The sequence below is a fragment of the Struthio camelus genome, chromosome 2 (genome assembly GCF_040807025.1).
Source record: "Struthio camelus isolate bStrCam1 chromosome 2, bStrCam1.hap1, whole genome shotgun sequence".
NCBI classification, from domain to species: Eukaryota; Metazoa; Chordata; class Aves; order Struthioniformes; family Struthionidae; genus Struthio; species Struthio camelus.
Window position 1 is genome coordinate 118,315,838 of NC_090943.1, and position 26,211 is coordinate 118,342,048.

Consider the following 26,211-nt stretch of genomic DNA (forward strand, 5'->3'; position numbering starts at 1 on the left):
TGGACACCAGAGTTTCTTATGTTTGTGAGCCCAGAGACTTAGATTTCAACACAAAAGCAATAAAGATAGCTTTGGGGAAAGATCACAAAGGTGTTTTAAAATGGGCTTTGCAAAAGGACTAAGATGACCTGACAAATCGACTGATGTGCTGAATTGCATATTCCAATAAATGTTACCAGCAACAGAAGAGATGTTATTTTAAACACAATATATAGAACATTTACTCCATGAGACATCAGGAGAAAACCACAGCAGACTGTAATTCAGGAGAGAGTTCAGTGGATAGATTTCCTCTTTTAAGAGGGAGGATAAGTGTTACTAAATACCTAGTTTCTTAGTGGAGTTGGATTGGAGAGACTGTGATAGTGCCTAAAATGGTAAAGAAGCAACTACACTACTTTCAGGTTCTGTGATTATGGATTATGCTAGACTTAAGTATGGCGATAGTTAAATTCATCATTGGGTGATAACGTAGCTTCCAATTTTTAGTTTTTGATACAGAAGGTTAATCTTTTTGTTTTAATTTCTACTAAAAGCTATAGTCCTATTAAAATAATGCTATTTTAAGGCTGTATCAATAGCTTAATTCCTTAATATATTCACTCTTTTCCTGCAGTTTAAACCTTCTTTTATAATATTTAGTTAATTTGCAGGATTTTTGTCCTAATAAATATATAATTGTCGTCTATCTGAAGTGATTTTAAAGAAAGAATTTAAAGTAACCACCCTTTTCAGCTGGACAGGAGCATTTGCTCACTTTATTTGATCAGCTCTCTGCTCCTTAATGTAATGAAATCAAATATAAATAATATTTGCTTCTGTATATAGGGTAAGCAATGATATGCAGAGATTGTTTTCACCCAAAGAGAATGTATATTTTTAATGTTCTGTCTTCTGTTTTCCTTTCAGAATTCTTTTTACAAAATGATACGTTGCTCAGTTTTAGAGGCCTCTTGTTAGAGAATACAGTTTATTCTGTTGCTAATAATAAATGGTTTTCCTTCCCATGTGCACTATAAAAATTTTATTAATCTTCAGAGTCACTGTATTTCTCAAATCGTGTTCAAAATTAAAATACTACCATAACATACATGACACTAGTCATTGTATTTTAGTGTTTGAGATAATATTAGTACTCTCTGAAAGATACTATTTCCCACTTTCCCACTTGAATGTAACTATGGAACCATGTATGTTGTGTGGTGGAAATTATTTGTGCATATATCCATTTTAAATGCTAATCTCTTTATTCTGTATTACTACTGTATCTTAGATTAAATGGCTTTAGAAAGAACATTCCTACCCAACTGACAATCCAGAAGATATTGCTCTCTCCTCAGAGAGAAAACTCAATTTTTTTTTGTTTAGATTTTATACTAGAGTTTCTGTTTTCTGCAGTGTTGGAGAGGATATGGATATTTTGCTTTTGTGGCAGAGAACCTGTTTAATGCTTCTGATACAATTAAAATAGATGTTCCAAAAAAGCACCAGTTCCTGTCCAGTTAATTACAGATTTGTAATGTTTCATTTAAGTGTCTCTCTGCAGCTTTTTGTTTTCTACAGAGCTCAGAGGTTACCTCTTAATTTGTCTATTTTTATTAACTGTGGGTGTAGCGATAGCTCGTCTTTGCAACACAGGCAAATTAGGCATATTTATTTTCCTTGATGTTAAAAATGTTGCCTTAATAAGCTCAAATTTTAACAGCATTATTTGGTTATGAACTGATTTTTAGAGGATTAAACTACACCCTTGCTGAGAATAAATAGATTTTGGGCTTCAGCAATTAATACAAAATTAATTTAATTTGACAGAAGCTAACATGGGCTTCAAACAGACCCAACTCAAGTATCTCTGTAATCATTCCAGTGGTTTCTTTGTGGCATTGGCACTATAGTTATTTCGTAGTTGTGTCTTGTTAAGGTCCATAAGTAAGTCAACATGGATCCTTTTATAACAAAAGAAACTGAATATTTAATACTCCTTTGTGCCTCGTACGGTTATGAGAGAATTCTGCACGAAATAGTTGGTGAAAATTCTTGCATGTTAAAAGACTACATGGAAATTATGACCTATTTTCAAATCCTTTTTAAAGCAAATGATAAGATGGGAAAAGCACATTTTGAACTAGTGTAGGGAATGTTTTATTATGTGAGTAGCTATGTAACGATAGGGCTTGAAGAAAAACTGGTATGTGAAAGCTACAGAGATTTGCTGAAATTCAAAGGATCCTAACTTTTGTCTGCCATTTGAAGTGATTATATCCTGCATCTGATTCTGTGGCTGTTTTTGTAGGAAGGCTTCAAGGCAAATAATGGCTTGAGGTTTATATTTACTGAGTGTAGAACCGCAAAGAAACATAATATTTCAATAAGGAAGACAGTAAAGATGGAAACCAGTCCTGCAGACACCATCCACTATTAACTGAGAAAATACATTTTTGTCCTACAATTCGTTTATCAAGCACGTGAGAGTACCGTTTCTTATATAAAGCATTCTGGGAACGATTTTTATGTTGTTTGTCTGGCTTGCACTTACTGACTTTTTAAACTTGATAACCTAGCTTTGTGTTGTCAGCAGTGATCTACATTAAAACATACCAGAACAATATCCCTCCCATTGTGGGCTGCTGGAGCCAGAACCAGAGGATTTTGTGTTGAGAATATTGTATTTGGTAGCCAGAAATTCATTAGTTCTCTCCTTTCCCTCACTCCAAGTATGAAGATTCTGATTTGTTATGCTCCTGAGGCATAGTCCCAAAAGGTTTCTCCTCAGAGTTAACAGGAGAAGCTCGGTCAAGGTATGTACGTTTTTAATCTCATGAATTAGTGGATGAAAGTTCAGAATGTTAGCTAGTCACAATTATACTGCTAATCTGGGAAAGGGGATCTGGTGCTCAGACTAAATGGTGACTCAAAAATGGATAATTATTTTTAAATAAGTGCAATAGTGCACAAAAGCACAAAATGCACAATCAATATGTAATTCAGTGCCTTTTAGTGATTTTAGTGACCCTCTCATTTCACTCTTCCTTATTAGAATGTCTAAAATCTTTTAAAGAAAAAAAATTATGCCAGTTTTGTAACTTCCGTTTATGTTGCAAATTTGTGTAAGTGTACATAAATGAAAGTTACGAAGTACACATATAGATGCATGCATGCTCCGTCTATATCTTTAGACCTGTGTTTGGATATTTGGAGGGTATGTTGGATCCTAAGATTAAGTTCAATTTTCATGCAACTGGATATATGTCAGTGGAGGAGCTCAGGGATGAAAGGACTAATAAGTCTGACTCAGTTTTATAAATGGGAGGCAAGAAAGGAGGCCAAATTCTGTCTTCTTTGATATCCTTGCAATTCCATGAATTCCATTCCTATTTATTTAGTATTCATGTAATTGCAGTGCCACCTCTGTGAAGACTGACTGATACCGGTGCCTTCTTGTGGAAAACCGTAGTGCCCTTTGCCCTATATGGGACCTACTTTATGAAGTTATAACTGAGTAAAAACAAAAAAGAGCAGAATGTGTAATAGCTATGTACATATATATCTGCACAAAAAAAAAAAGAACAGTAATTCTTAAGCGTATGCTTATGTAAAATAAATGTATTTGATGAGTGTTGTTCGTTTGGATCGTTTGTCAAACCGCCCTCCTTGCACTTTATTTTCTTGGCTCATTTAAGCTAGTGTTTAGAACATACTCGATCTTTCCAAAAACTTTCCTCACAACTGCCATCTATACAATAAAATACATTCTTTGTACAGATGTTCTCAGATATATAAATGACCCTTTTCAAAGTGGTGGTGGGTTCTCTATGGAGGCTAGTAAGATGATAATCTGAAGATTATATTCCTCTCTGCTGCTACTCACGTGTCCTACAGGTATGAGATGCAAGGAAAGTTATGATGTTTAATTAGTTCCAGACCATCAGTGACTTCATTGCTTGCTAGAACGTAGAGGTGTAAGGACAACTTTACTTCCCCATGGAGTCAGTCTCCTGTTTTACAAAGCCCCACAGAATTTCCATCCAGTTAGGAAGTTCCAGTTACATCTTCCAGTTCTCGAAGATTAACAAAGTTCATCTAAAATGCCTCTGTATTTCATATGACTAAGTGTTGTCTTCTTAAAGGATACGTTTTGTCGATTAAATACTGAGTGTAACAGTAATGTACAGCGGATAAGATTGGGGAAGTTTGCTTCCTCCTTCATGTGACTGGCAGAATTTTGCCTAAAATGTTTTTGTGCCAAAGAAACTGCTTCCCAAAGGTTTGTATGAACTATTGAAGAAGAAATCTCAACTCTCTCGTGGATAATAATCACTTATGACTTCATGCATTAAAAAAGACATCCACCAAAATGTATTGACCTGAGAGATTTATGTTGACTGAAGAATAATCTACTTAATATTTATTTAAAGCAAAAATAAACCTTGTTGCTCAGTAAAACATAAAGCCCAAGACAGTGAATATAAAGCTTTTTTCCTCTTAGACCATAATCTTCACTTTCTGCAAATCTGAATCTGAACATTACAAGAAAATGTATTCACCAGATCCTAGATCTGGCTCTGTGGGAACTCTGAATTTCCCACAGCTACAGTCTAGAGTTTGGGGACTGTTGTCCTCATCTATTATTTCCATACAGAAAGACTCCTATGCCCAGCCAGTTAGTCTTTTCCTGAAGTTTGTTAATGTACTCCTGAAATCTTAATGAACTGCCCAGGAATTGGAATTTGTCTGTGTGATCAGACTAGATATAGGAGGAATTCGGGGAAACCTATTACTGTCTTCTGAGAAGCTAAACGAGATGAAGTCACGCGCAGCTCTGATCTCATTAGTTAAAGTTGTTCCTGATCACAATGTTGTTGACCTCTGAGGAGGTCTTGGGGGGAAGGGGGAGGTCAGTGAACTATCGTGTGAATTCCCAAGCCATCATTACAGTAGAATTTTATTATTTTTGATAATACTGTTTTATTACTATAAATAGAAAAGAAGAGCTATTAAAACAATGCAAATCACTTAACATTTTATATTATATAAACACTTGGTGGCTATAGCTGATAGAGGTGGCTACATAGTAAGTTTATGTTTTTGATTTTTTCATTTCAACAAAAAAATCTTTGTTCTGAAGCAGAAAGAAATAACTAGAATGCTATTTTTTAGTGTATGGTGTTCCACGTTACAATATTTTACGCCCTAGATATACTAAGTAGTTTGTGACTGACCATATTAACTTCACTGCAGGGCCTGATCATGCAAAGTCTGCTTAAGGAAATTCTGCTTACGGAAAAAGTGACTGTAGTTTGGTAACTGCCCAGTTCAACATATAGGTGGGGAAAGGCGGAAAAGTAGTAAGAAAAATATAGTTTTCTTTGCCACAGTGAAATTTTTGCTTTGAGGTATCTGCATTTCAATGTTCCTTAAAATAAAATAAAAAAAAAATCCAAAGGAACTGTACCTAAAGTATATCGTGCTGTAATAGACAGTACTGACTTCTATTTTCCTTCTTGGGTTTATCACTCACCATCATTTATTCAATTTTTTTTCTGAGTAACTTTGAAATATTAATTAACCTAAGCTGATGTTTATCTTTTAAGTTAATATTTCTCTTTGAAGAGAAAGTACTAAGACTGAGAAGTTGTGTGTTTTGTGTTTGGGGTTTTGGGAGAGTTTTTTTGCTTACTTGTTTTAGAGATCTATGATCTTATATTCTTTGATTTTTGAGAATGTTTTCACGGAGGTTGCTTTGACAAGTAGCAGTAGATATTCTTATGTTGCATCCTTTGTAAGGGAAACAGCATAGCCTTAAAAGGTTGCTTTCGGAATCGTTTCTTGGATGGAAGAAGACCGCAGGATATGGCAGTCTCTAGGGCATCTGATCTCCTCTTTGTTCCTAGAGTTAACTCAAATTAAGAGTCCTATGGGTCAATAATAATAACTGATTTAATCACTTTCCCTTAAAAATATTAATAATTTATGGAAACACTGCTGCTTCATATAAAACTTCTTCAAAATTTTGTGTCTATGTTTATTTTGAACATATCAAAGAGATGATGTTATTGAAGAAACACTTGTAGCACAGATAAGTGAAGTTGGGAAGTCAAGTGTGGCTGCCTTACATAAGGCTGAAAAACACCTTATGAGATGCTGGTGTATGTTTCTTTTTTTTTTTTTGTTATGGATTTCATTGTGTTGCTGACTACATCTAGTTGTCTGAGCCATAGTTCCTCCTAATAGCACAAGTTCTGCTGAATATTACTTCTATGGTTAAATTTTCCTTTTGCCCATTGCAATAATATTCAATATTTTCGTTAAGTTCACTGACAACTCTTTAAAAAGAAGGTGATTAATCGTACTGTTGACTTTCAAGGAGGAGTAGCATAGATAAAAAAAATCTATTAGACGAAAATCTTTCAGGGAAGGATGATAAAAGCAATTGCATTTGTTTGTGTGGGGAGACCTGACTGGAGAACCCAGACAGGGAGTTCAATGTGGATAGATATTTCAGTAACATTATGAGAGAAGGCAATACTCATCTGCAGAAATTCGCAGGTGGAGACTGGGGAACAAATACTGTTACCAATATGACAGCCGTAAATGCTTTGCTGTACGATCGGCAAGTTGTGATAACTAAAGAAATTTAATTAATTTTAAAAAAAGTTGCGAAAGCCACCTTGAATTGAGTATTCACCAGCTGATTCATTTTGACTGAAACAGGGGCATAAATGAAAGTGTACCAGTAATACGTTTCAGATCTTCAGTTTCAAAACAGAAAATTTAGATAAACTGGAAAAAGTACTTAGAGAAGTCGCCGGACAGAGAAATTCAAGTTTTATATGTGGGGGAGGCACACCATTACTTTTATCATGGAAAAAGCTATCTGAAACTAATGTTCCAAGCACAAGAAAAGCCTACCAGAGGCCTTTACTGATTTACCTGGGTAAAATAATCATTCTGCAAAAATTATCTAGAATAAGAGAGTCTGTATGCGCTGCTCCGTGTTGGCTAATCAGCAAAGAAGACTATAAAGGCGGGAGTTAAAATTGCTAAAAGACAGAGTTAGACCTTGTAAGAGATGTTTTAACAAGGAGCAAAGGACTGTTTAGCCAAATGAACAGCAAGGAATAAGGAATGAGAAACATTGGGGTAAGTAGAAATGCAGGTGTAGAGAATGAGGTATGGAGTTTAGGTGTACACTGAAAGGTATATTAACATTTTGGTTCTGTTTGCAGTAAGGATGATACAGTTAACTATGAGAGCAAAGACAGGAAGTGAAACAAGGATGAAAATGCCGAGTGACTATAAAATGAATATCAATGCCTCTCAGTTGGAGTAATATCTTACCTGAATTGTGGAATGATTGTTGACATTTCTTTTTCTTAAGTAATATGAACAGCTTCAGGACCTTTGTTTTGACTTAACAGTTTGCAAATATTTAGACAAAAAAATTATTACTGGGGAGAATGACTGGAAATAGGGAGGTAAATAAAAAGTTGCACAGAATTTTATATCGGTTTGGAAGAGGCAGATCATGTCAAACAAACTCTCTGCCTTTAAAAAAAAAAGCAGTAAATGTTCTTCCATACAAAAAATGTGGCAAATATAACCAGTTTGTACTTTAATAAAGCATTTATTGTCATGCCACATGAGAAATTAATTGCGGAAACATGAAGATTAGTGAGGAGCTAGGCAAGGTAGTGGGCAAGGTACTGCGTAATGGAGAGACTACTGGCAATGCTGAAAGGAAAAATACTATGTAGGGGGAAAGTTGAATTGCTGAGTGGAGAAAGGCTGCTTATGTGGTCAGGAGGCAGAATATTTTGTTTGGCTAAAAAAGTCAAGCTGTTCTTAAGGCTGAAAGGTGACAACATGGCTCTCTGTAAATATGTGAGGAGCTGAACACTGGGGAAGGAACAACTATTGAACCCAAAGGATAGTGCTGGTATACAAACAGATGGCCCCTCATGAGTAGGCATAGGCTGGAAATTAGGAAAAAGTTTAGTGAAGTGAAGTTTTTAGAGCAACATTCCAAGAGGAGTCATGGGAATATTTTTGAGATAAAAATGGAAAAGTTTATCAAAAGGGATTATGTGGTGTGGTTATGTGTGATAGAAACGTAGTAGTCTCTGTGAATCGGGAGGCCTTTTCCATTCAAGTAGACCAAGACTTTTTATACTAAACTGAGATAACAGATATTAATGATTTTACAGAGTTAGCTTTCCACCTCAAGAGCATTCTTGAAAGTAGAATTTCTTTCCTTTTTTTGTATAACTGAGTTTTTTCAGAAATGTCAGGTAGTTTCCCAGCTTTTTTAAAATTTTTTTTTACTGTGTGAACTGACCTTCTGTGGTTTTCCAGAACACATTCCTGTACCTGTGACTTGGTGTAGCAAATTGACCTTCCTAATGACCATCATGTAGTATATTATAAAAGATTAAGATACTTAACTGTAGCAGCAGAGGAGAAGTGAAAGAAGATAACACTGTTGAGGAAGCATAACGATCTGAGTGAAGGGAGGATAACAGAAGGATCGATGAAACAGAAAACTAAGCTGGTATAGAGAAGCACACGGATTTTCAATTTGTATGTGAGACAAACTTCTTAATAGGCTGATATTTGTTATCTATAGGTGGCATACTTTGGAGAGAAAAGCACACATGGCTTCATGTGTCCTACCTTTAGTGTTAGGATTAAATAAGTGGTAAATTATTGGCTACTTTGATGTCAGTGGGAATTTTGCTTTTGATTTTCAGTGGAATCTTTTCTGTGATGTGGGAAACAGTCTTATTTTAAAGCATACAAAGGAGACTAATTTAAACAAATTTACTTTGGTATCCATATTCCATATATGGAGTATATAATTTATATTCATATATATATATATATACATATATATACACACACGCACACATAATATTTCCTATCCATGCATAATGTAGTGAAAAACTACAGTTTTTAAAGCTCAAATTCTATTATATTGCACTCTAAAGTCACCAACTCAAAAAATTTTTATGCAGTGTTTTATCTCTGAGATATTTAGAACCAAGTTACAGTCCTTGAACTGCAGGATCTGCAGTGAAATACCAGCAGTTTCACTAGGTTGTGCCAGTAGCTATTACAAACTTGATCTGGTTTCTACGTGCTAAACTGACTATGATATTCATACAGTAAATGTATAATTTATAAGTAAATATATAAATATAGTAGACTTTTAGAAGCATATTAACTTTAATTAGCTAATCAAAAGAGAATTTCTCTCTTTGGTATTTGTGTAGATTAATTTGCTATTGAATTTACTTAATCCAAACTATTTATTATTGAATGCTTTCCATTAGTAAGGGCCAAATGTTGCAGTCTCCAGGGGAAATACTCATTCACTTCACTGGGAGTTTTGATTGGATGAATGCCATGGGATTTGCCCCTAAAAGCCATTGAATCTATAAATGCAGCAAGTTTTATCAGATATTTCCATGTATTCCGTTAGAGAAGAACTGCCACTCTATGGTCTGAATTAACCCTGCTCGAGAACATGGTGCTTTTCTTTCAAAATATTTTTCATTAAAAACATTCCTCACTAGGTTTTATTTGGTTTAAAATTAATTCATTTTACTACAATGTATGAAAAAGTTTTGGTTAGCCCTGGTATTCTGACTCTGGCAGTTGGCAATGGTAAATGCTTATGACAGAGTCTGAGGGAGGGCAGGTATATAGTGATGCTTTCTGCAGTATACCTTTAAGCTTCCTGAGTCAGGATAATATCCGAGAGAAAGGCATCGTAGCACCTGCAGATATTCTAGATAGAAGATTATCTGCTGTGAATTGTTCTTTAAAGTTATTTTAAATTTGTTAATAAAAATAATGTCCGGGACACCAAAAATACCCGGTATCAACCGGTTTTCCTGCTTGAGAGCTCTTTAAAATGTACATGATATAGAACAATTCATTCATATATGCTGTGGCCAGCTGTAATCTTTCCGGCAGTTTTCCAGGTGCAGGATGAAGACATTTCCACAGTTTTTCCATGCGGGCGAAGACTACTGTAGCAGTAAGGGCTTAAGACCTCTACACAGTCTTAAGTAGTGCTGTATTCCATCTTTACAGAATCTGTCCTGCTTAAGAAGAACTGTAGTATGGTCATGGCATCTCTAGTTACAGCTAGAGATTTTGAGCCATGCACACAGATAATATACTAATAAGTAAGGCTCCTGTTCTTGTGGAGATACTTGGAAGAATACTTTAGTTCAGTCCCAGGCCTAGAACTGGCCAAGACAGTCCCATACTCCTCAAAGGGTATAACTGAGAGGCAGGTTATCTCAGAAGAGCATTACTGATGGTGTTTTCCTGAGAATTTTTCACTGGCTTTCATGATAATGAAAAAGAGCGTTGCATGCCCGAACTTAACAATACACACAATTTAAGACGCTGGCTTTTCAGCAGCTGGCTTTTCATAGCAGATTACTCATCTGAAAGATCTTACTTGCTTCGTTTATGAAAGTGAACAACCAATGTAAATCTTTTACTGTGAGCTTTTTTGCTATCTTTTTCTGAGCAGTTTTATTTTTATCATCATCACCATCTTCCTTGATGATGATGATGATGATCATCATCATCATGATGAATCGAGATCCAGTTCATCAGCCAAGGATAAAGGATGGGAAAGCAAGTAATGGTTAGGCATTTAGTCTTTTAGAGGGAGTGGCTGAGAACTTTTGGAATGGAGATCTGTTCTGAAAAGCTGGCTTCTCCTTCACTTGGCAAGCCTAATAAGCTTGCTCCTGCCTCTCCATTCTGCGTGCCATGTATATTGTCCCTATGCATTTAAACTGTGTGCTTTGCTTAAGGTCTGCACATATCTGCCCTCTATCATATTAATTCTTATGGGGAAAAATTGCTTCTGCTGTCTTTCAAATCTACAGCCATTGTACTTTTCAGGAACCCTTCCTTGATGAATAGTTGGATATGGCTGTAGTTGCACAGGATGTAATCTAGTTCTGTACAGAGTGTAGAGCAGTCCGCTGACCCAAGCACACTTTTAAAAGAAAAGTATCTGAGAGACTTGAATCTGATGAAATGAATAAATAGGTATGCAAAAAGCAATCCTCTTTTTACATTTCTTAATTTTTCAAACATTTGGAGCATAAACTATATATTTCACAGAATCACAGAATGGCTGAGGTTGGAAGGGACCTCTGGAGATCATCTAGTCCAACCTCCCTGCTCAAGCAGGGCCCTCTAGAGCCTGTTTCCCAGGATCGCATCCATCCATTTTGAATATCTCCGGGGAAGGAGACTCCACAACCTCTCTGGGCAACCTGTTCCAGTGCTCACTCACCCTCACAGTAAACAAGTTTTTCCTCATGTTCAGATAGAACTGCCTGTTTCAGTTTGTGCCTCTTGTCCTGTCGCTGGGCACCACGGAGAAGAGTCTGGCCCCATCCTCTTGACACCCTCCCTTCAGATAGTTGTACACATTGATCAGATTGCCTCTAAGCCTTCTGATTGGAAGCAGGGATAGCTATTTTCTTACTTAAACTCCACCACAGCTAAGAGCAGCTACTAATGATTTTATTTTTCAATGAATACTTAGAGCATTCCCCTTGACCACAGGTTAGATTTCTGGAAGAGGAATCATGGGGAAAAATAGATTCCGTCTGATGAGAAGGTGAAAAGACATCCGTGGATATCAACCTGACAATCTTAGTCTGTTTTGAACTAGTTTTGAGGGGTAGAGTAAAAAGTCCATATGGAAGTAAAAGCAACAAAAAGTACTGATCAAACAGTAAGATTGAAATCTACAGATCAAAGATCAGAAATCATACTAGGCCATAGTAGACTGAGAACAGCAAGACAGCCAGGCTGAACTTTGAGAGGCTGGGGGTTTCCTTCATGACAATATGAGTTTCAGTAACTTTCTGAAAAATAAAACACAATGGCTGTTCCCTTGGGAGCCATTGGCTCTATACAAGTTCATGGAAGTGTGGAAATAAAAACATACTGCTAAAACTGGTACATAAAATATGCTTTATATAACATCAGTCTTAGAGACCTATGTATCTAATATGCAAAATGTATTCCAGTGATACGCAGTTTTGGGGGCAGCAGTATTTTGGATTCGTATTTTATTGATGTGCTAGTAATGTTTACGCTGTCATGTTCCTACTCATAACTTAATAATTGACTTTTTTAGCATCAAAGAAATATAAGAAATCTTTAGTACTTTAAAACCAGTACAGGTTCCATGTCTGGCTACAGTAAAGAGGTGTGCATTGTATATTATGTACTCCACTAATGCTAGGACGGGCTAAGACTGTTATTAAGCCTGAAGACTGTTCTAACAAGTGAGTGAGAGTCCCAAAGGACTGAAGCATTCTGTCCTTTCACGTAGTATTTGCATATCCTCTCCAAACCTGAGCCAAAGATGACTTCTTTGCTTTAGGGAAATCTTCTAACATGTTTGATAGCCCAGAGTTTGGATGCCTTGCCAGTGATGATTGATACTAAAAATCTTCAACTTAAAAAGTTCATATCCAGAATGCATATGTTTTATGTATGTGTATGAATATACAGGGATTAGTTTATTTGTATATAACTATGTATAAAGTGTGCTATACATAGGATATAAAGTATCCTATCTATATAGGATACATATATATGTATATATACAAACATGCAGGCTATATAGAGAAGATATAAGGTATCTTACAGGATATAAATCATCAGTAGTTTCTATGCTGTAAAGTTTAGAGGTTAGACAGGTCTAACTTAACAGTACTGTTACTGTTACTGTAGAACTGTTTGCTTGCTTGCTTGCTTGTTTTTAATCAACCCAGAAAATGTGTTACATCAGAACATATATGACAGGCTTAACCTTCCTGTGGAACTGCAACATTTTCAGTTTGTCTCGACAATTTACATTCTTAACTTTCATTATTGATTGACATACAACATTTTCTATTTTTCTATCTCTGCTTTGTTCTTTGGAGGGGTAGAAGCAGAAGAATCTCACCTAAATGGCACACTTGAATGGAAGTGTGGCTTATAGATACAGTAGTCTTTTCCAGATCCATACAAGAAAGCTATGGATCTTCTTTATATGCTATAGACTTGATTATAAAAATATCTTCATTATAAAAATATGTTGGGAGAAGTCTTTTACTTGAGATTTTTATGCCCCACTTCCTCCACCCCGCAGGATTTCAGAGCAGACTTTGCTCACATATTTAAAACAATTCCTGTTTTCTCTCTTCTTATCTTCATGTCTGTTTCGGTTATGAGTCTAGTTTAAGTGCTAACGCTGAGGTGCTTAATTACTTGACTTATAATTACCTGTAATGCTATAGTCAGCACTGTGGCATTCTATTTTAACAAAAATTACTATTGCCTGTTGATGGAAAAAAGACACTTATCCCTCTCCTGGTGATACTGCTGCTGTCTTTATTTGCTGTGAGTCCATTTCTACCTCAGTGTTCTTATCTGCTTATTTTTGACACTTGAGTAAACAGCAGAAGTCAGTCAGAATCAGCCCTTTGAATAATATGACATGTAAGAAATCATCTAATTTGAATTTGAGGGGTATTTTACATTGTATGTTTTATTTTAATTTTCAGCTTAAAATAGTTTTCTGCTTAAAACACAGCTGGAGGGAATCAGATTAAACAAGGAAAAATCTCTGAGCTGAGACCAAAGACAGGAAAATTTCTGTTGGAAAGGAACATTTTTTCCAAAACTGTGAGATTGTGCGCCAGTGTACTGAAATAACAGTCCTGACAGAATATGAAATCTTAAAGGTTTTGATGTGTTCTGACTCTCCTCAGTCAAGTGCACAAAACTGTTGGTTACTTTTGAGAGTAGCTAAGTGCTTTTTAACTCATTCAACTCCAGATTCAAGTTGCAGTCATGAGCATGCATGTTTGATGAGTGAATGTATTGTGTGTTCTGAAAGGATGTAATTATATAATAATAATAATAATATAATTATAATATTATATTATATTATATTATGTTATATTATATTATATTATATTATATTATATATTTTATATATTATATTATATTATATAATTGTAAATGAAATTCCGTAAGGGCTGAGATCATTTTGTATGCAAAACTCATACTGAAATCAGTAGGAAGAGGGTCTGGCTAGGTGAACTGGGTCAGTTGTAATCTTAAGCATTAAATATTTACACTGATATTTTTCTGTGCTGCCCAGTAAAATTAATTCAAGTTAGACACCCAGATCGCTTACATGACTTTGAAAAACTGTTTCCAGTGTCTCTAAAAAAAAACTCTATGTTTGTTGTCAAGTCACTAGGTTCAGTATTACTTTAGTGTTTGTATTTTGTACTGCTTATCAAGTGGAACCTAACATCAACAAAGGGTTGCCAGTATACAAAGCTTTATTTTTATATTTTTAGTATTGTGTTTAAGTTCGCATAAAACCTGAAGAGGCAGTTGCAAAGCAACTATGGCTCCCATTGATTTTCTTTTTGTCACTTTGATTAAATCTGAAATGTCTAAATTACTACAATTTAAAGCATGAAAGGCGTTTTAATATACTGTAAAGTCTATTCCCTTGCTTTGTAAATGTGCATTATATTTTCATGGAATTGTAAATAAAAATGTTAATCTTACAGAAGATAACGACTTCTAAATGAGATTGGTATCTGAATATTATTCTCTAAGTAATGCTTTCTCCTAGTTAGCTTGTGTTTTGGCTGTACAAATGATAATTAGCTGAAGGATTTCTTTTTCCTTTGCAAAATTCTACTATTATGTTGAATGTGTAAGATTTCCAAGCCTTTTCCTTTAACAAAAATAAAGTTAAATGGTGAAGACAAATACTGATTTTGATCTTCTTTGAAAAGTGACTGTTCTGTTAGCAGTGGGAAGTGTACATTTTTGGAAAGCCTGTCATATACACCAAGGGCTTTTGCTTCCCGCTGAAGTTAGTGAGAACGGAGAATTTCAGGACCTCAGATGATCAGCACAATATCAGAGCCCAAATGAATGTAGAGCTACTCAACCACTAGATCCAAGACCTTCATAATCAAAAGAGCCTGTGCTAGTCTACAGATCTGCTGGGTCAAATTCAGTCTTTTCATATTTGCTTTGAAGTCAAAGGTGAAATGATTCTGGCCACTGCTTTCTTCTTCACAGATTTCTTCATTATTCAAACCTGAATGTATTACTCATAGCATAAGAAAACTTCAGAGTAATTTGTTTCAGTACTTTTTTGAAATACCATTGTTACTCTGAGGAAGTTTCCACAAGGTAGGTTGCTCAGCAGCATCTTGGGAGGCCACTCTGCTAATTTATCCTCAACTCTTACCATAGAAATAGGAGCTTTAATTGTATAGTCATTGATTGGTAGAGGTATCAAGGCTTTGTGGATAATATTCATTTTTTCATCATACTGAACTTAAGTTTTCAACCAAGTGACCTGCTCCCTAAAAATTAAATTAAGATGAATTACCGAAATATGAAAAAAATACATACCAAGCCAAACAGTAAAAAGATTTACTTTTCACTCCTCCTTTTTGGTCTCACAGTGGCATGAGGTTATTAAAAAAAAAATCACATCTCCCTCATGTTGTTACTACATAATTTTTGTTTACCAATTATTAAGGTAGGAGTAAAAAAATTATCATATCATGATTTCAAGCATGTTCTGATTTTTTGGCCAATTAATTTTTTTCTAATTCAATTGAGAACATGCAAAGGTGAATGCCTGAATCTTAAACTTAAGCTGAAGAGTTTAGAGTTTATAGTGGAAGGCTCACAGACGAGTATCCTCTGTGGGTAGACATAAAGGGGAAATGTAACACAGACTGATCAAATGGTTACATGGATACTTCAAATAAAAATCAACCTGAAGATCAGGATCTAGGTATAACGTGTTTCTAGGGTATACGAGACCCTGTATCAAAACACAGTCAAGTTTTGGATTAATTTAAGTTTAGACTAAGCTTTGTGTGCTGGATCCGTCTCCCTTTGGTCAAGGGTTTTATCAAATACTGCATGTGTTATGTCAAAAGGAATATTTGGAATTCCATCTTCTGTCCAAAGAAATTTAGTTTGATCTCTATTCAGAATAACAGCACAGGCATGACAAATAGTAAACAATCCTCAAGCACTGACAGAAGTCTTGACATGGAGCAAAACTGTCTTGCCAAATGCCTCTTCCAACCCACCACCTTTTAAAGGATGTACTCACATGAAGTCATAAATGTTTTCGTATTTTAGTGCAGATTATGAGTAGTATATCTGTCTTTACCATGACGTTATATCGACTGTGTCAGCGTGCTATGAAAATGTGAAATAATTTGGATGAATAACTGAACATGAATTTAATTCAGAAACCCTTAGGGGTATATTCTCATTTCAGTGAGAGGCGGTTTATCCTTAATGAGAGGCTTATACATAGTTGTCTGTGCAATAAGATGAGAATATACTCAAAACTGCTTAAACACGAAAGCTACGAATAATCTATTTAAAGGTTTTGTAGTCAAAAGAGCTGAAATTTTAAAAGTAACTTGTTAGCCCTTATTTGCATAAGAAAATTAGCTGAAATTCAAGTCTCATAGGAAACTTCAAAGGACTTTGTCAGCTCTATTACATGCTATCTGATCAGATTTTACACGAAGGGAAATAGCCTGATCTTTTTTTCTATGTAAATCTTGCAAAGTATATTTTGCAAAATTGATTTTGTAAGAAATGTATTAGTAAATTGTTTCAAGTTGCATGTCTTTTTTTTACTGAGTGAAATTAATCTTGATTATGAAACATTATGAACAACTCTCTACCAAACATTGACCATAATTCTTTTAAATGCAAGCTACTATTTGCATCTTACTTTGACTAGGTTCTGCTTCTTAAAACTTATTTGTTCTCAAATAATATGATTTATATTTCATAAAGTTTCATATATTAACTTATATGTCTGACCATGCATTACAGTAAAATATACTTTGAAATGATTTTACTGGTAATGAAAGTATCAGCTTTGTAAGAGATCACAATCCTTTGAAAAATGCATACTCTAGCAAGACAGAGCTGTAGCCCCCGCTGTTCTGGATGGGCTAGATCTAAGGATGTTCCTTACCCACAAAAAGTCTTGTTGTAACTCTCAGACCAGTGAGGCAGGTGTCAGTTTTGGCTGAGCAATTGTGCAGCATGTAATAAGGGATGTCAGATTTTGTTTGTTTGTTTCCAAGGACTGTTTATGCTAATTGAGGTGGCATTTTTATAATACCTTCTGAGGATTTGTTCTGACCTTAACCGCAAGACATAAACACATAGTTGAATTCTCTCATAGTTTCAGGTGCAGATTTACTAGGGGAATGTTCAGATTAACTTTACTGGGTTTTGGAATAGACTTTTAGCTCTCCTTCCCTTTCAGAATAAGTAAACAATCAACAGAGGTACATATATTTATTGTCAGTGTGGTCATTTCTTTGTATCAGACTTAATCAAACTTTTATCTCCCAAATGGGGTAAATCTAAAGGAACTCCATACCAAATTACCCTGGATTTGCATAGCTGTATGCTACAGCCACAGTCATAATCTGCCATTTTGATTCTCAGTTACACTGTAATCTTTTACGACAGAAATAGAGATGTCATATGGAAAGATACTTGAATTTGGTTCTGTTTGTATTCAAAGTGCAGTTTTAGAGCAGAAGGAGAAAGAGCTCGGTCAAGATAATAATGAAGGTAGTAGAAGAGAACAGGTTTACAAAATAAGAGCATGTGCCAAAAATAACTGCTAGCAATACAGGAGAAAATGTATTTCAAAATATCACGTAGGAGCATCACTACTTTAACAACTGGTTATTGCCTATGCCCACATGCGGTATTTAAAATAACTGCACTGAATGTGCTGAATTTATTTAGACATTAGGTTGATCAGGAGAGCTGTTTGCTGACTCTGACTGTATGCAGTTTAAACTACACTATGTAGGCTTTATCCTTTACACATTCAGCTATATAAAGACACACTGCATGCATTTTCAGGTATCGATTAAATATAGTGCACTTGTATTGTTGCATGAAATAGATGGTATTAAAGATACAGAATTTAAATTTGTCCAAAGTTTTTACAGCTTACTGATTAGGAGTAGCCTCATGGGCATAATTAATTTTGCAATTTTACCTGAACAAGAGACATTTAATTTTTCTATCTCAGGAATGTAGGCAAACTGAATATTTTTCATTAGTCCAGGTTGAATTTGTTTTTGTTTGAGTGTTAGAAGATTTAGGAGATTGCTCGGTACTAGGAAATCCTCCGAGTTTACGCAAGGAAATGTACTGCTGGTTTCCCACAGTCTTTATTTCATGCTGAGTTCAAATAATCTTTACCTCAGGTGTTCAAAAAGGTGGTTGCTGAAAATAGTGGCTTTAATAGTTATGTTCCCTTCTGAATCAGATTATGATAGTTTGTAAAGTTATAATTTCTTTTTTTTGCTTACCTACTTAATCACTAGATATTCAGTTTAAATATGTGCTTAAATGTAGGCATGCAGTTTGAATTATCACATCTTTAACAGGAATTGACTTATTCTGAACTTTTTTTGGAGAAGGAGATGCTAGTCTAAGAATAGCATCAGCGAATTGAGACAAACTGTTACTTTCTGCTTCCCAGGTGAATTGAATTGGTTCTGGCTGAAAAGTAGGTTCAAGGATTTCGGGGACTTGTTTAGAAAGTGTGAACAAGAGTCCATAAGGAATAAATTCCTCCATGCTGAGATTGCCCCTGAGCTGTTGAGGATGCTTCTGACAGATTAATTTATGCAAGTTGCCTTTAGTTCTTGAACTACAAAGCAGTAAGACACAGGGCTTTAGAGAGTAGAGCTTTAAAGAACTTCAGCCTCAGGTCTAGACCCTCTGCATCAACGCTGTGGAAGAGATTGGACGGCGTTCATTTAAATGCTGGAATACGTTATATTAGAGCCCAGATGTAAGCCAAGACCATATGAGCATCCCGCTGACTGAAATTGTGCTTCCAGGGAGAGCGCTTGCAAGTTCATAGAAGCAACCAGAGTTGCTATATCTGAAAAGTTGCCTGTGCTGTAAGGATTCTGCTGTGTCAGTCAAAACAGACACGTCCTTTCAACTTGAGAAATGTTTTCCCTCAGAATTCCCTCTCCTCCTCTCACTGTTACGTTTTATCCCCTAGATAAGTCAGACATGAAGGGAGAAAATGTTCTTTTTATAAATGCTTTTGTGTGTGCTCTCAAACTAAAAATGTCACCGAAGGCTGATACCTAATCATTGAAGTAGACTTTAAAGCACTCTCAAAAATAATTTGTGTGGTTCAGTTCTCAGATAGACATGCATAAGACCAGCTGACTTCTATGACACAAATCAGGAGTGAGTGAGGGGCTATTTCTAGCAATTACACAGCCTATTTAGAAATCCCTTTTCTCTTCCCTGGGTTTTCAGCATTATTAGTAACCGAAATTTATGGAAAAGCTAAGCTTCCAGCCTTGCTTTCACTGTAAGCGTGATCCTTTGTAGATTTTCTTGGTCAGGATACGATGAACTTAATCTTAGTTTGCTGTCCTCAACTTAGGTCTTGAGGTAGATGATTTCTTAATTATCTGCCAAAATATGACATTGCTTTAGTTTGATGTGCTTATTCTGTCAGGCAGGAGCAAAAAGAATCCACGTTTGAGAGAGGAGGGCAACATTTCCGGAAAAATGAACTTTTTTATCAATATTAATATAATGAAGGGGTACATCATGGAACTGAAATGTAGCAGGACTAGTACAAAACTTGTGTATATTCAAAATGCAGTTATTATTTTTTGATGGCATTGCAGATAAAAGCAAGGAAGGTAGTGACATACCTCATAAAGGGGACTTCGGTAAATAGGTACTGCACTGATTTGTGAGAGTGTGGGGCAACAGCACAGCAGCAGTGGTATAAATAGGCAGTGTGTGGCGTGCTGTGATAAAAATGCTCTTTCTTACTCTGCCTTCATTGAGTCTTGCAATGTTGCACTGCTTTCATGCAGAATCATGCCAAAATGGCATGAGCAGCGCTTAGTGCAGATATGGATTTGGACTAATGCAGGGAAGCAAAATTACAAGCAGACATGGCTAATTTTCACCTGAAGATAGATATAGACCTGCCATATTGTGCATACTTGAAGTACATGGGGATGCTCACTGTAGAAATATTTGTGTCTTTTTACTCACATAAGTAGACCATTTCAAATCCAGAAGATGGATGGCAACTAACAGGATGAAGGACGTAACAATACTCTTAGCAAATCCTTGCATTAACAAAATGGTAGAAGGAGCTCAGAGGTGGCAAGTGTTAATTTTCTTTAACCAGCAAAAAATACTCGCTGGAGTCACTTGGCTTGCATTAATTTTTTCCAAATTCAGAAACAGGTCACACCTTTCTCTACCATCCTGTGCTCAGTTAGGGCAGTGGTTTTAAATTTATACGTGCTAATAAATCACCTGTGTTAACAGGGACAAGAAGGAATTTTCCTGAAAAGGCCAGACTCTTTCAATGCCTGAAACAGTTTTTCTCATCTTCTCCATTGCATCCATACGTGGGATCAGTAAGTGTAACTGTTTATTTCTGTACTGTCTTGCAACTTGAATATGTGGCCTAAGCAGTTTGTGTCACACCAAGCAGCGGGGTCTGGCAGGGTTGGTTGTGCTTTGTCTCGTGTCTGGAAACAACAGGGTGCATGCTGGTCAACAGACTGTTTCCAGGCCTGAGAAGGTAGTGGGAAGTAGCTGGGAGAATTTGAGCATTTGAGGAAGGACCCCTGGATTCATGTGAACCCAGTCTCTTTTCCCTTTATCCACCCAAGTAGCTAACTAGAAGGAGGGGGGTTGGTATTCCAGCAGCATTTGTGTCTGCAGGGTCGTTCTGTGGATGGCTATCAACAAAATGACGGGGTGCTGTTCAGTCTCATGTCAGTGGCAGTCTTCCTTCCAACTGTGTGTCCAAGGTGGTACCTGCCTCTTCAGTGGCAGATGAGCCAAAGCAGTACAGCTGATGTCTGTCCAGTACTTTAACGAAAGCACCCTCTTGCTTGAGAGAGTTAAGCCACTGCAACATTGCTGTGTGCTGCAGAGCTCCCCTGTTACTGTTTTTTGTGCTTGGGTAGTGCAGTGAATCAGAGAGGAGCCTGCCTTCGGCTGTTGGCCTGCAAAAAAAGAAACATGTTTTGAGTTAACGTGACACCTAATGTTTCTGTAATTATTTTGTGGCTTTTTTTTTTTCCTCATGCATATCTAATGCATTTCTTCTGGAGGTATAGTTACAGGATCTGTTACACTTACTCAGTATTTAAGATTAGTTTTCAGTCAATGGTTTTGAAGTTGGTCTCTTATAATTTAAGTCAGTGAAGGAAATGTAGGTACACTGAACTAACAGTTTTATGAGCTTCAGCTGAGGCTACAAACGGCGTTTGCTGATGTTTGTTAAATATTTTGGAGGAAAATGGGGGAAGACAGACAGTAAAATATTAAGTGTGTGCTTTGTCTGAAAAAGTGAAATAATGTAGATAGTACACTATGTGAATCATATTTTATGATTTTTTTGGAACTAAAATGGATATTTAATATTTGAATGTTTTGAAGTATTTACTACTTAAACCTTATAGAATGAATCTCTTGGTATAAATGTGAAAAGAAAAGCTGCTGGTGACACAAAAATGACTATGAAACATGTGAGTGCTTAGTCTTATACAATGTGCCATCACATTAATCTAGTGAGATTAATGGAAGTTGCACAGTAAAAATGTGTCCTTTTTATTTTCTGTGTGATTGTTGCCTGTCTTCAAATAAAGACTTCATAATGTTAAAGATACAAGTAATAGTTAAATGTGAAAGATTTATGATTTGGATTTAGTAGGGTGAAAGCACAGAGTACAATGCAGAAAAAATATTTTGCCTAGGAGAATCCTCTGGATGCAAAGTAATAGCATCAGGCTGATATGAATAACTTCTTTGGACATTAAGTGAATGATGCATCCAAATCCCTTTTTTGTTTTGTTCATTTATGTGTTCCCACTGGAATACAGTGTATCCATAGTATAGCATATTTTTATTCATTAAAAAGTTATATTTGGGGATTGTACATACAGTATATATTATAGGTATGGATATAGAACATGTATTCATAGTGTGTGTTTGCATTTTTTTTAAAGGATGCAGTTTCTTCAGTTTTCATAAAAATATTTGATATTTGTCTCTGTCTGTTCAGGATTTTTGATTAATTATGTTATGGATAGATAGCGCGTAGGAATGATCAGAGATGCTGTGTGATGCAAACAGGCAACTGTGAAGATCTCCTTGGAGAGTAAAACTCTGATTTTGCCATGCGATAAGTCTCTACAACAGTGCACAGAACAAGGAAAGTGCAGGCTTTTCAGTAGGATTACTGATAATGTTAACCTTAATGCAAAGCAGGAAAGAGTCTTAGAAATACATTTTCACTGGTGTCCATTCATTCCATTCCTAATTGATGATAAAGTAGCTATAGGTCTTAAAGTGAAGCTTAACAGAACTAAGTGTCACTGGAGAATAAATTTTTGAGATTCTGCAGCAAGAGTTTTCGAAATGGATTTGCAGCTTTGGAGAATTTAATATAGATTTATTTCTTGGTTTGTTTCCCAAAACATCACGGTTTGACTTTTTAAAGAAAATGGAATAATTTTAAGTCTAGGACATGAAGACGCACAGGGAAGCTAAGGTCTCTGGCCAACAGGAATGAATCAGTATTGTGTAGGCTATCGCAGTATATTTGGCTTTAAACCTCTAATTTTCTTTTTTCCAAAGTACTAATTAAAAGAAAGCCACTGCAAATATGGGAAAACAAGCAGAACTAGTCAAAAAACTTAAAGCAATTTATTGACAAAAAAGTGAGGAGAAGAGAGAGAAGTAACATTTTTCTAAATTTTCCAAATGTTATCAAGCACAGATGGCTGTTTCCAAAAAATTGTGCCTCTAAAATATTGCCCACTTCTATGCTAACTGAATTTTTCAAGTATTTTCTAAGTTCAGAGCAGATTGCAGTCATCCAAATGGAAATTAAGAAGATACAGCTAGCCTCTGTGATGTCTATTTCTAGAAAATACCTGGCATCCCAGCAGCCATACATGAATGGAAGTAAATGTTACTGATACTTTGCTGATACTTGGTTATCCAGAAAAAATAGAGCTGCTCCAGTTCAGGTCATATTCCCTGCTTGGTGAGACTGAAATAAATTCTACAACATCATCTTTTGTTTCCATAATTTACCAGTGTTACCTTAGTCTTATGTAAACCCATGTTGCATACATTATACCCAAGTGGTCCTCATCCAGCCCCATCTCCTTTTGGACTGTAAAAAGACTGTGTGTGAGTATATGTGTAATTGTGTTGATATTCTTGTCATCCGTGACATAATTTGGAAAATCTCTCTGAATCTGCATTGCAAATAGTTAGCTACATATGGTTCTCCTCCCTCATGTCTTAGTCATATATGCACATGTGCTGTGTGCTGGTAAGACCATATGATGAATATCTTTGTTTTTCTGTTTGAATGGCGGTTGTTTTTTTCTTTTAATGTGTTGTGAATTAACACATTCTGTGATATGAAGGAGCATGTTAAAGATTTGGACATACCTAGTGGGGAGCTAGGGCGCCTCAGCAGAAGGAATCAGGACCGGTGAGAAGAGACTGTGGCTGCAGATGGTCAAGAAGCTACAGAACAGAGTGAGACTTGGGTGTGGACTTGGCTTGCTTTAAGGGAAGAAAGGGCTGAGGCACAGGCTGGCAGGTGATACTTGAGTCAAGGTTTCTGGTAGAGGAGTCCTGGCTTGCGGAAGCTACATGCACAGGATGAGAGCATGTACTGAAATGAGGCAGGGGTTGAAGCAGGGAGCTTGAGGAAGGAAAAAGACTATAGCATGGCTAGAATGGGTGAATGCATTTTGAGAGCTGTATTTTATCTCTGCCAAGGTGATGTTGTGTCAAATCAGTTGGTTAAGTGCACTTTTAAGCAGCTGCTTATTTTCTGTAAATGGCAACAAGTTCCCAAGCAATCAGAAGTGCTAACTAATCTCAACTGCTTTTAACATAAAGGTAGACATAGCATTAATTATGGCATTTCCAAATATTTGGATGACTGACTTTACCATCTTCAGATTTTAACATATATTTGTGTGTGTAATACCTAATTTAAAAAATAACAAACACCATAGCAGTCTATTGCTGCTTGTGGATTGAATATAAGTAAGCTGGAACATCTTGTACATGCCACTGCTGTGAAAGTCTGTGAGCACTGAATACATGTAGAATCTGCATTGCTACGTAGTGAGGCACAGCAAGATGAGGCCCAGCATGATTAGAGGATCCCACACTGACCTACTGGAGTAAAGAAAGATAGATCTTTATAGATCTTGTATATACAGAAAACTGAAAGGTAATAAATATTAAAATACAAAGACAACTTTCAAACCTTGCAAGACAGCCAAGTGGACATATTTCTTTCATATTGAAGCATATATGAAATGCAACTGCAGGGCTGAAGGAAGATATTTAGATTACATTTGCAGCCCTAGATGAGAAATAGTTTGCAGCCTACAAGTGGGGCGGTGTATTTTGAGAGGATTTTATCAGTTAATGATTGACAGAAAGTGCAAACTGACTGCTTAGAAGGCAAGAAAGTATGTACTTCCTCTGCTCCCAGCGAAAACCGAGCTGACTATTCTGGATGGACGTTCATCCAGAACATTGCAAAGGGGCTTCAGATGTTTTCTAATCTTTTTGTGTAAGAATAGTACAGGTGGTAAAAAAGGTTGTGATGTTACAAAGTAAAGATTTCGCATTTCCACGTTGTGACTGTCCACAGGTACGCTAATTCGGTTCTGGTGTTTGTAATGCTATTCTTAACAGTCTTACATTTCATTAACTTAAACAGCTCACTTGCATAATAGTATGTAATTTGTTCACATTTGGTAATATTCTGCATTTCTTTTATAGCTTTTTCCCCAATTATTTTATATGGTCTTTTTTCTAATTAAAAACATATTTTCAGAAAAGCATGACGACACTTAGCAAGTCAGCTCACTCGGGCACGCTGAAAGCACGTGGTTAATTGGAGGATAAAATCTGACTCCAAACATTTTGTGAATGTGATAAAAGTGAGCAAACGTAATGGGCTGGGATGAAAATCCGAAGATGTAGCGAAGTGATGATCATAAACTTGGCTGCTTGTGTGGTTCTCTAGTGGCTTAGCTGAGAACCATTTCTTTGCTCAGCCATCCCCAAAAGTATTAACTACATGGCCTCAGAAATTTTTCACCGTCTGAAGTATGTTAGTGGCTGTAAGCATAAATACTAATTATTCGTGTTCTACATGTAGATGTAACCCCTGTCCTGTCAGCTGTAAAAACAAAAAAGGAAGAAAAAATCCTTTGAACCAAATTTTGTACGAAGACTAGTGAGAGATGGCGAAAATAAATTCAGAAGCAGACTGTGAGAGAGTTCTGTTAATTACATGAAGCTGCTATCGTGCCTAAAAATGTGCTACCCACTGCCCTATGTGGGGGTTTAGGATGGTGAATTCACAGAGACTTCAGCCTCTGTGGTCATGTGTCTGCCGTTCCTAAGCAAGCCAGAGGCACCTGCTCTGTGTTGCTATGGTAAAATACACCATGAAACATTTTGCAGTGTCTGAACAGTGTGTGAGGAGTAGGAGACTCATGTATGAAGCGTTTGCTGCCTTTGTTTTCCTCCTTTGTTTACGTAGTCAGACCCACCATAGCCCAAAATGAGTGGGTAGCACTTGTGTGATTTGTTCCGGGAGAGGGGCTTTGATCACCATCTTAAGCACTCAAAAATCATACATCAGGTTCTAGTCAAAGGAAGACGTTTAAATAGTTATTAGAGAAGTCACTTTAGTGTCCTGTTCCCATTGTTTCTTGCAAGGCAGGAGGAGAAGTAAATGTCATCTTGTTCTAGTGTTTCTGTGCAGCCACAAGACCTAGAACTTTGTATCATCTTCCTTTCCTGAAATCTGAGATTTCAAAGGCTGAAGTTTAAAGGAGACGAGCACTGTTACACAAGTAGTAGTCCTTCTGCGTATCTCCATTCCTTCATCATTTCATGAGATTTCTTTTTTAAGTTCCTGTGAAATGATCACGTTTGGTCGCAAGGGGGGCTGCTTGTTGGCTCTCAGTTGACCTCACTTGGGCTAACTGATAG

At 36.3% G+C, this 26,211-nt stretch overlaps 1 protein-coding gene across 8 annotated transcripts in view; it reads left to right on the forward strand.

Annotated features, from left to right (window-relative positions):
* Positions 1-26,211, forward strand: part of DLGAP1 (DLG associated protein 1) — a 414,683-nt gene that overhangs the window by 15,209 nt on the left and 373,263 nt on the right. For 3 of the 8 annotated variants that reach the window (XM_068932272.1, XM_068932269.1, XM_068932271.1), the window contains exon 2: positions 20,476-20,567. The exons of the other annotated variants lie outside the window; for them this stretch is intronic. The gene's annotated coding sequence lies outside the window, so the exon portion shown is untranslated. The remainder of the gene's footprint in view (positions 1-20,475; positions 20,568-26,211) is intronic. 8 annotated transcript variants of the gene reach the window in all.